The following is an 11,292-nucleotide window of genomic DNA, read 5'->3' as shown; positions in this document are numbered from 1 at the left end:
TTCCCTCACCGGTTAATTGCCACATTTTGGAGCAAGATGGCTGCCAATGTCTGCAAGAGTTCAGGCTTCCTGGGTTCCTTTCTTCCTGGAGCTTGTTTCTCTCTGGGCTCAGGCTGCCCAGAGACAAGGCCAGTTGTAGATGATCAGGTGACTAGTTCTCTCTCTCCTCAGGGCTTGATCCTATCCCTGCTCCTCTGTGTGCTTACTTCCTGGGCTCCAGCTCAAAACTCCAACCTCCCTTCTCTGCTGTGAGGTTTCTCTGTGAGTCCCTGGCCCTAAAGGGTCCTGCGGACATGGCCCAATCAAAGCCTTAATCATTATTTAATCAACTAAAAGTGAAACCTCTGAACCCTATATAATCTTAATATGCCCAGAGGAAAAGATGAGTTCACAAACATAATCCAATATCTATTTTTGGAATTCATAAACAATATCAAACTGCTACAGTGCACGTCTCTACCTTGAGCAAGCCCACACTCAAGTCTGAGTGTGTACTTTATTAACCTCTTTTCTAACTTTCTTATAATTGTTGTGCATCTCTGAATTCTTTCTTATGATGTAACCAAGAACCAGGAAATCAGTGGTAGCTAAAATATGGGCAGTCCATAGGGGGAAGTTGCTGAAATTTCCTTTTCAGTCCCTTTTGGGTCAGTTCATTTGACACAGAGCAACCTGTTGGACTGGTCACTGCTCTCCATCCAAGAGTACAGAGGATGACGTCATTGGTTCAGGACAAATCCCTGCCTCTCCCTGCCACCCCCACTCCCCACCCCCGACACAACTCTGATCAAATGTCAGCAAACTCCTGAGGCTCCAAGGTGAGCAGATTCTCTTTGGAGTGGACACAGATCTGGAAATGCTGGCAGTGAATTAGGGGACACTTGGTACAGCCAGAGCTAGCCAAGGCCATGACCTGCATGGAAGTGACCCCGCCTCAGGGGACAAGGACTGAGGGGCTGGTGCCCGGGGGTGGCTCTCAGCAGCCCAGGGGTACAGAGGAGGGGCTGAATGCTTGCAGGCAGGGGAGGGGCAGGGTGCTGGGTCACCGCACCGGGTTCCGCGGGTGCTGGCTTGACCGGCGCACTCCGGCGCCACAAGGCAAACCCTCTGGGGCTGCTAAAAACCTTCTCCTGACACCCCACGTCTGGGGGCTGGTAGCACAAACTTCGGCTCGTCACGAAGCACAGTGCTACCAGCTCAGCAATTCCATCCCTGTCCTGTTGGCCTAAGGCCGGGCAGCTGGAGCACCCGCCCCGTGTGGCCTGGAGCAGGGCTGCCCTGTTTTCCCAGCACCTTAAGGCGAACCATCAGGGTGAGGGAAATGATGCTGCTTTTTGAGACTCTATTTCTTTTCCCAAACAAACAGATATTAAGCCCTTCCCTTTTCTTTTTAGTTCTTTTATCTAGAGACACTGGGTTTTCACTTCATTTCAATTAGACCTTTAAAAGTCACCAAGGAGAATTCATCCAAGCCAGACCCTGACTTTCAATGAGCCGAACTGCCTCCCAAACTCACCTTTTCTGTGTTTGCCACCTAGGAATGACATTCAGAAGGTGTAACAAACCCTCAGGAGCGGGTCCTGCTGGGCCCTGCCTTAGCCCTTTTGCTGCCGGGAGGTCCCAGGGCGGTCCCTGGGGAGGGAACCATACAGTTCCCATACGGGGAACTGTGGCTTCGCATGTCGAAGAACTGCCCTTTGGATGTAGCAAGGAAGAAGTTGCTTAGTTCTTCTTAGGCTTAGAAATCATGCCAAATGGGATCTCACTCCCAGGGGACTTCCCCGGGAGGTCTTCCTGCAGTTTGCCTCAGAGGAGATAGCTGAAAAGCTTCTAAAGAAACAGGAGGAAATAATGGAGCACAGGTATATAGAAGGGCAGTCACACTGAAGTGAGAGCTCACCACCACCCTCCGAGAAAGCTCGCGGTCCAGGGCCCAATGACTGAAACCTTTAGCTTCCTTGGGATGGCACCTCAGATTTTTTTTTTTTAAGTTTATTTTTTATTTCTCTCCCCTTCCCCCCCCGCCCCAGTTGTCTGCTCTCTGTGTCCATTCACTGTGTGTTTTTCTGTGACCGCTTCTATCCTTATCAGCTGCACCGGGAATCTGTGTTTCTTTTTGTTGCGTCATCTTGCTGTGTCAGCTCTCCGTGTGGGCGGCGCCATTCCTGGGCAGGCTGCACTTTCTTTCGCATTGGGCGGCTCTCCTTACGGGGTGCATTCCTTGCGCGTGGGGCTCCCCTATGTGGGGGACCCCCTTGTGTGGCACGGCACTCCTTGCACGCATCAGCACTGCACATGGGCCAGCTCCACACGGGTCAAGGAGGCCCGGGGTTTGAACCGTGGACCTTCCATGTGGTAGGCAGATGCCCTATCCATTGGGCCAAGTCTGCTTCCCAGCACCTCAGATTTGAATTCAGTTATAGCCTTGGGTGGGCTGCTTGGTATCTGCCCCATGAAGTTCCTCTCGGCTCTGTCCTTCCAGAATTCCCCCCTTACTTTCCAGATGCTATGGTTGCCCCAATCTTCATTTGCAGATTCATCAAGCAAATATGACTGTGGGTTTCTAGCCAGATTGTAGCTGCCCTGCATGGCAAAGACTGGGGCTTGCTCTTAGGCTAAAAGCCATTAAAAAATGGAAAACTCACTTGGTGCCATTCTTTTCCTTCAAATGTCAACTCCCATCCAGTATCTGCCTGGTTTTGGTTGCTTTCTGGTGCCTCCAGGTAGTTGTTTTTTTATTTTGCCCAGAATTTGTCATTGTTCTCTGCTAAAGATTTTTTCAATAGGAATCATTTGGTCACTACTGGAAGTGGAACATCTAAATAGCATATCGTTTATGGATTCATATACAGTGACAAACCAAAAAGTATAGTAAGGGAAGGGCTGTTACTCTTGGGGAGGGGAGGTGGGGCATGCAGTCAAGGAGAGGCACACAGGAAGCTTCTAAGACAAAGGCAACGTGCTGGGTCTTAAGCTGTGTGGCCACTGCACAGGTGTTTGCCTTGTCATTTTTATAACTCTTTAAAATGTCAGAGATCTACTCTTCTAAGTACAATACAAGTAAAGAAGGCAGTGCTTAGTGCTCCTAAGTGGAGCTACAGAATTGGAATCACTGGCACCGCGGTGGTGGTGGAGGCCGTGGTGATGGGATGAGACTTGCTCTGGGAAGGTGCGAGGGCCGGGAAGGGAGAAGGCCTGCAGGTAGGGCCTGGAGAGCCCACCGAGCCGGCTGTCGGCGGCATGGTCAGACCCATGGAAGGACAAGCAGCCACTGCGGTCTCGTGGAAGCTGAAGGAGGAGAATGTTTCAGAAGAGAGTGGTCAATAAGAGTCAAGAGTTGCCGCAAGAGCAACCAAAAATCAGGCCGAGGCTACGCTCCCGGGAGGGCAGAGTCAGGAGGTGCTGGCCTCAGCGATGGGACAGGATGGGGCCCGGCTAGAGGACAAGGAGGAAGGAAGGGAAGGTGAGGTGCCAAGGGGGTGATGAGGCTACACCATGGCTTCCAGGGGCTCAGCCTGAAGGATGGGAGTGTTTCATGGGCGCCTGCAGGTATTAGGAAAAGAAAAGAGCTATAAAACTCAAATTAGAAAAGGAGAAGAGGGAAAAAAAGGTCACAAAAGAGGGTGAAGCGAGGGCCTACCCTCACAGCTCTCCTATGTTGCTTTCATCTCCATTTCAACTGATTAGGGCTTGTTTAGCATTGGGCTGGAGTGGGGAAGAGGGGTGCTTCTGTTTATTTGGGGTAAACGTGTACTTCTTGGTCCTGGCCACCAGCTGAGAGAGAAGACAAAGCTCAGGAGAGCCCATCAAAGTGTGGGCTGGTTTCCTCGGTGGAATGGAGCAGCCTGTCTCCCCATCGGGAAGCAACTGGATGTTTTCACTTCCTCAGCATGTTCCTTCCAGAGGGATCCAGGCTCTGCCCTGGTCCCCAGCCCCACCCTGGCATGGACCCTGACTCCTGCCACCCAGCATCCGAGTCCCCATTTTCCAAGACTGCACAGCCCCACCAGGACTCCACATTCTTGCCCAGGAGTCTGGAGCGCCCCCTGGCTCGTCGTGCAACCCGTTCTCTGTTTCTGTCTCTGTGTGGGTGTCTCTCTCTTTCGCCAGTCCTGTCCCCTATGCGGCAAGGTTGTAAACTAACCAACTTGCAATTTGCCTCAATATGGTTTACAGGTTTACAATTTTTTTTTTGCCTACATGGTGTTTTTAAAAAAATTGGTTTAGATGCTGTAGCAGTTTGACATGGTTATGAACTCCAAATAGAGATGTTGGATTATGTTTGTAATCTGGTCTGTACCTGGGCGTGATCGAGTTATGATTGGGGTTTTGATTGGGCGTTGAGTCCCCGCCTCTTGGTGGGTGGGAACTCACAGATAAAAGGCATGGCAAAGGATGGAGTTGGGGGTTTTTGGTGTTGGAGTTTGATGCTGAAGCCTTAAGCTGGTGCCCCGGGAAGTAAGCACACAGAGGAAAGAGAAGCAAGCCCCAGAAAGAGGAACCCTGAGCCCAGGAAGAAGCAAGCCCTGGGAAGAGAGGAAACCTGAACCCAGAGAGAAGCAAGACCCTGGAAGGGAGGAACCCAGGAAGCCTGAACCCTCACAGATGTCGGCAGCCATCTTGCTCCAAATAGACTTTGGTGAGGGAAGTAACTTATGCCTTATGGCCTGGTATCTGTAAACTCCTACCCCAAATAAATACCCTTTCTAAAAACCAACTGATTTCTGGTATTCTGCATCAGCACCCCTTTGGCTGACTAATCCATTTCCCTGAAGGGTGTAGGCTGTGTGAAGATTAGAAATAATGGGTGTGCAACAGGGTGGCCTGGATAAAGATCAGTCCCTAGATTTCGGAACTCTCGTTAAGTACAGATGGGGACAGGTGTCACTGCAAGCAAAGTTCTGCTCACCTGGGGCAAGGCAGGTAACTGCTGTGTGCTTCAGACTCCTCATCTGCAAATAAAAAGAACAGTTCCTGATTAAGAGAGTTGGTGAGATAATGGAATGAGATCCTGATAGGAAGTGATCCATCTCAGTTATTTTTAAAGTTAGTTTCTATTTATATCTCTTACACATACACAAGACTTGACAAAACAAGGTTTGTCACAGAAAGAAGACAGCAGACACTAGCCAGCCAGCACCACTCCCTGCTCCCAGGGGCCACCACTTTGCAGCGGTTGTAACAGATTCTTCTAGCATTAACTCCACACGGCAGGGGCACACCCTCTAAGGGGTCTCAGTGACCCCCAGCTCCCGGTGCTCCCGCCCTTGTTAGCAGCTTCGCCTTAGTGTGGGCGGGACCTGTGACTTGCTTCTAACAAACAGTATCTAGCAACAGTGACAGAATGAGATTATGTTACCTTATACCTTTTTGCTCTCCTGCTGGCCTAAAAAGCAAACTGCCTGTGAAAAGGGCCACTGGCCTGGCAGGCAGGGCCTCTAGAAGCCTCCGGGAGCTGAGAGGGGTCTCTGACTGTCAGCCAGCAAAGAACTGGAGCTCTCCTACAGCTGCCAAGAACTGAAGTCTGCCAACAGCCTGAACCAGCCTGGAAGTGGGCTTTTTCCTAGGACAGCCTCCTCCCCACAAGAAGGGCAGTGCACTTTCACTGAGGGCAGCCTTGGAAGACTGAGTGGAGGACAGGCCAAGCCATGCGCAATTCCTGACCCACAGAAACTCTGAGATAATGATTGTGTTGTTTTAAGCCACTACGTTTGTAGAAATTTGTGATGCGTCATAGAAAACATGCACGTTCCTTATCTCTAAATAATACGCTGGGACTCGGAGTTGTCCTGAATGATGTTGCAGGGACAGATGCTGGACGTTGTATATCCTGCCATAATCCACTGAATGGACTGGGGGAGAGTGTAAAGTACAATGTAAACTACAATCCATGTGGTGCAGCAGTGCTCCAAGATGTATTCACCAAATGCGATGGATATGGTGCAATGATGAAAGAGGTTGTAGATGTGGGAGGAGTTGGGGGGTGGGGTGGGGGTGGAATATGTGGGAACCGCATATTTTTTAATGTAACATTTTTCGTGATCTAGGTATCTTCAAAAAATACAGTAAAAAATAATAAATTCTCATACAAAAAAATAACATGCTTCCATTGTCTCTACTTGGATCTCCAGTTTTAGGCATTATTAGTTGGCTTCTCTGTCTAGAAGGTGAGGATTTTGGGCTCTTTTCCTCCTGTGCTGGTTGCCTCCACCCTCCAAATGCAGATAAAAATCTATCCTTGACTAGATCAACATTCAATATTTAGTGTTCCAATTCTGTAAACACTGTTGACTCCTGAATCACAAAGTACACAATGATAACTTTTCTTTTTATGCACAACTGTTTTCTGTTAATTATTGCCTGTTCTTTCACTTTCTTGATTGCGCGTCTTATTTTTAACTTTTTATTTCGAAATAACCCTAAACTTACAGAACAGCTAGAAAAATAAAACAATCCCCATACAGAGAATTCCAACATACCCCATCTCCCAGATACCCAGATTCACCATTTTAACATACGTGCCCTCTCGTTCTAGCTGTCCATCTTTCTACAAGCCATCTGTGTGCGTATTCATTGCTCTGTGTCTATCTATCAGTCCATCTCTGAGTCCGTTTTCTGAACACTTGAGGCAGGAGTTAGATCGCAGGTTAAGGAGGCTTGAGACAGACCACGATTCAGGCAGGAGCTCATTAGCCAGCAGCACGGCCGGGGTCTGACGTGAAACGCCAGCCCGTCTCACTGAGCCGCGGGTACCTTTTGAAAGGGCGAGTTGGGCAGGGTTGGAGAGGGTGGTGGAGATAGGGAAAAGTCCCAGGCTTGCTGGTCTCAGGGGAAGGAGTGACTTTCCAAGGACGACCTTATCTTTGGAGGAGAGAATGTTCTGTGGTCGGTGGGGTGAGATAACAGCAGGGGCCTGAACCCGACATTCTGCCTTTGAGCACAGAGCTTGAGCTGAGGGTGAGTAAGTTACAGTCTAACAGTAGGCTGCACACATCATGCTCCCTGAACCTTAATGCTTCCATGTGCATTTCCTAAGAGCAAGGATAGTCACTGATGTATCCATCTTTTTAAAAAACATTTTTTAAGATTTATTTTACTTATTTATCCCCCAACCTCCCGTTGTTTGCACTTGCTGCCTGCTCTCTGTCCATTCACTGTGTGCTCTCTGTGTCTGCTCGCCTTCTCTTTAGGAGGCTCTGGGAACTGAACTTGGAACCTCCCATGTGGGAGAGAGGCGCGCAATCACTTGAGCCACCGCAGCTATGTATCTCCATCTTAAGTGGAGCTGTCAAGTTCAAGAAATTTAAGATGTTTGTTTTGTAATCTTGTTGCAACGTGGGCCTTTTGACATTCCTTAAGTTTGTATCTAGTTAGTTTTATGACAGAGCTTTCCTTAAGGCCAGAGTTACCCCCAAAAAAGGAAAAATGAAACACCTCTCCAAGTATTGCAGATCGACCCGTGTGAGGGCTTATTTCCTTCAGGGCTTATTTACACCAAGAGTTTAGAGAATAGCTCCAGGCCCAAGTTTAGGGACCTCGGTAGCACTCTCAGCGCATGCGTGTGCCCTGGGAATTCCCGTATACAGGGATGCAGTCCCTTCTTCACTACGAAACAGCTTCCTCACAGTCCCGGGCACGGCATGTCCTACGGCCAGCAGCCTCTTGTCCCAGGATGCATGACTTGTCTGCTCGCCCACAGCGTTCTGCAGGAGAGCTCGGTGAGCGGCTTCCTACAGCAGGCGAAGTTCTGCAACGGCAAGGCCCTCAGCCACCACCGGACAGATCGGCCCAATGTTCCAGCTCCAGGACGTATACTCCTGTTCCCTCTGGAACCAAGCGAGCCCGGGCACTGTGCACCAGGAGCACAGGCAGGTTCTGCTGAGCTGGTGAAGGGTGGTGAAAGGGCCAGCCAGGGTGCCACAAAATCCTACTGCTTTTTTTTATTTTTTTGCCACAAAATTCTTTTATAAAGTTTATGAAATAATACGTACAGCAAAGGTGGTAGTAATTCAACACATCTATTTATCAAATCAATCCACTGCAGTAAAGAAAAGTAAATGAACAGAAAAATCTGTGTCTGAATAGGAAATGCTATGGGTGTGTCATTTAAATGACAATACTTTAAATTAATTGGTTATATATAACGTCATTGATTTTTCCTTCAGAATATAATTTTTTTGTAGTAACCTAGTCTGGCAATAGGACTTACTACTATGGCAAATAAATAAAGGCCTGCAAAAAAATTCAGCTGCTTGTAAGTGGAATTTGTCTTGATTCAGCACTTGTCCTGTATGTTTTTGCTGGTTCTTGCTTATTGTTCAAAGCATTTGTGGGGGCACAGGGTCCAGAAGCCTCTCGCTCTGCCATCCGGATCAGGATGGGCCTTCTGTACCACTTCTTGGGGAAAGTTTATATGACAACCCCATTGCTGCTCTGAGTCGATGCTATAATAATTCTCCCAGTCTCCTGCCCTCAGAACCCAGCTGATTGTGCATCTTAAAGGAGAGGAGACACAGCTGACTGTCAGCTTTGAGTGGGTGCCTGGCTGAGGGCCTCACTTTGAGACAATCTTGTTGGGCCATTTCACTGGGGAACCCTACTGTCAGTAAGTCCAGGTCTTTTTTCTTGGTAAAATTCTCCAAGGATGATTCTTACTCCAGAATGGTCACGATTGGTAGTAGAGCTAAATTATCCCTAAAGGAAAGCTATTCTATATTTGCTCTAACAAAGTTAATGAACAAGCCTCAAAAGGATTAATCTGTTCTGCAAAACTTTAGTCTCTTTAAAGGAAGACAACATAATCTGGATACTCAACAACATAAAATTCATGATTTACAGCATTCCAAAAAAAGGTACTAGATATTTGAAGAAGAAAATGGAGACCCATAACTAGAAGTGATAGTCAATAAAAACAGACACGTACAAAACTTATGGAATTAACAGGCAAAGACTTTAACTCAGCTATTTGAAATATTATATCACACACAAGGATTAAAGGAACTATGAATACAGAAGAAAAATTGAAGATAAAAGAATCAGATCAAATTTCCAGAGATGAAAAATAGAATATTTGAAAGAAAAAATTCTTTAGATGTGATTAGCAGCAGCTTAAACACTACAGAAGAAAGAATCAGTGAGCTTGAATACATGGAAAAAGAAACTATCCACGCTGAAGCATAGAGAGAAAAAAAGATTGAAAACGAAATCAAACAAACAAAATAAGCTCCCCTGCCCCCCAAAAAACAGGAATTTCTGGGACAATATCAAGTGATCTAATATGTGTGTAATTAGAGTCCCAGAAAAATAGGGAAGAGAAAAATATTAGAAGAAATAATAGCTTAACATTTTCCAAATTTGAAGAAAACTAGAAACTTACAAGGCCTACGAACCCTAAACAGGATAAACATAAAGAAAACCACACCAATGTACATCACAATAAGAGAAAAAACATGTCACATATTGTGGGGAGCCGCCCGGAGCTACGTGCATTTGCGGTCTCCAGCAACATGGCGGTTTTCATAAGGACACCGACTCCACCCCTGTGCTTCCGCCTTCTTCTTCCCCTTTCCCCAGTTTCCCGGGCAAAAAGTGTCGCGCCTGCACAACAAGATGCTGAAGCCATGACCAGCATTGAAGACTCGCAACCTATAGCAAGTGGTGTAACAGCCTTTTATTGCCTTATATGGAAGAGCCGCTTCATCAGCCTATCACCCCCTGCTAATACCCTCCCCTTAGTATATATTCTGATGCTCTACCCTCAGTAAACGGAGACTTGATCAGAATCCTGTCTTGTCTCCGTTTCTCTTGCCTCTTGTCCCCCAATTCCCACTCCCTCTTTCAGGTGCCGGTTCGTTTGACCTGCGGCCGGGTCAACATATAAGGGGATAAAGATAAGAATAACTACAGACTTCTTGTCCAAAACCATCTGAGCCAGAAGATGTGGAATGGCATCTTTCAAAGTGTTAAAAGAGGGAAGTGGATGTGACTCAAGCCACTGGGCTGCCGTCTATCATATAGGAAGTCCAGGGTTTGCTTCCTGGGGCCTCCTGGTGATGACAAGCTGGCCGGCTCAGTGAGCTGGCATGAGTGGAGAGCTGGCGCAGCAAGATGATGCAACAAAAAGAGACACAGAAGTGAGAGAGTAAGAGGTAAGAGACACAGCAGACCAGGTATCTGAGGTGGCGCAAGAGATTGAGCACCCTTCTCCCACTTCGGAAGGTCCCAGGATCAGTTACTGGAGCCGCCTAAAGAGAAGACAAGCAGACACAGGAGAACACACAGCAAATGGACACAGAGAGCAGACAGCAAGCGCAAAACAATGAGGGGTGCGGGGAGAAATAAATAATTAAATAAATCTTTAAAAAGTGTTGAAAGAAAACAGCGTCAACCTAGAATACTATACCCAGTGAAACGTCTTTCAAAAATGAAGGTGGCTAAATAAGAAGTTGCATCCTGGATTGGATTCTAGAACAGAAAACAGATTTTAGTGGGGAAACACTGGTAAAATCAGAACAAAGTCTGGAATTTAGCTAATAGTAAATACACTGATGATAATTTCTTATTTTTGACAGATGTACCATATAAGATGTTAACATTAGGTAAATCTGAGTGAAGGTCATAAAGGAACTCTCACTACTGTCTTGTCAACTTTTCTTTCCTTTTTTTTTTAAGATTTATTTATTTATTTATTTCTCTCCGTTTCCCTGTCCTGGTTGTCTTGTTCTCTGTGTCTATTTGCTGCATCTTCTTCTTTGTCCGCTTCTGTTGTTGTCAGCAGCATAGGAATTTATGTTTCTTTTGTTGCATCATCTTGCTGTGTCAGCTCTCCATATGTGCGGTGCCACTCCTGGGCAGGCTGCACTTTCTTTTGCCCTGGGCAGCTCTCCTTATGGGGCGCACTCCTTGCACATGGGGTTCCCCTACGCGGGGGACATCCCTGGGTGGCACAGCACTCCTTGCGCGCATCAGCACTGTGCATGGGCCAGCTCCACATGGGTCAAGGAGGCCCAGGGTTTGAACCGCGGATCTCCCATGTGGTAGATGGACACCCTAACCACTGGGCCAAGTCTGCTTCCTTCAACTTTTCAATGAATGTAAAAGTATTCCAAAATAAAGGGTATATTTTTTTTAAAAGATTTTTTCCCCCCAGACAAGCAAAAGCTGAGAGAATTCATTGCTGGCAGTCTTGCACTACAAGAACTATTAAAAGATGTTCTTTAGGCTGAAAGAAAATGATACCAGATGGAAAACTGGATCTACTGAAAATATTGAAGAGAAATGACAGGTGCTTGG

The 11,292-nt window shown here is 47.1% G+C and overlaps 1 long non-coding RNA gene across 1 annotated transcript; it reads right to left on the bottom strand.

Moving 5' to 3' along the window:
• Positions 1-972: 972 nt before the first annotated feature.
• LOC131280767 (uncharacterized) lies at positions 973-5,793 on the bottom strand. Its single transcript, XR_009188462.1, has 3 exons — positions 5,367-5,793; positions 4,910-4,952; positions 973-3,288 (listed from the first exon to the last, which is right to left on the bottom strand). It is a non-coding gene; the product is annotated as an uncharacterized lncRNA (long non-coding RNA).
• Between the last annotated feature and the right edge of the window lie 5,499 nt (positions 5,794-11,292).

The sequence above is a fragment of the Dasypus novemcinctus genome, chromosome 12, assembly GCF_030445035.2.
Source record: "Dasypus novemcinctus isolate mDasNov1 chromosome 12, mDasNov1.1.hap2, whole genome shotgun sequence".
Lineage (NCBI taxonomy): Eukaryota > Metazoa > Chordata > Mammalia > Cingulata > Dasypodidae > Dasypus > Dasypus novemcinctus.
Note: the sequence above shows the minus strand (reverse complement) of the source record. Positions and strands in the feature narration are given on the sequence as shown.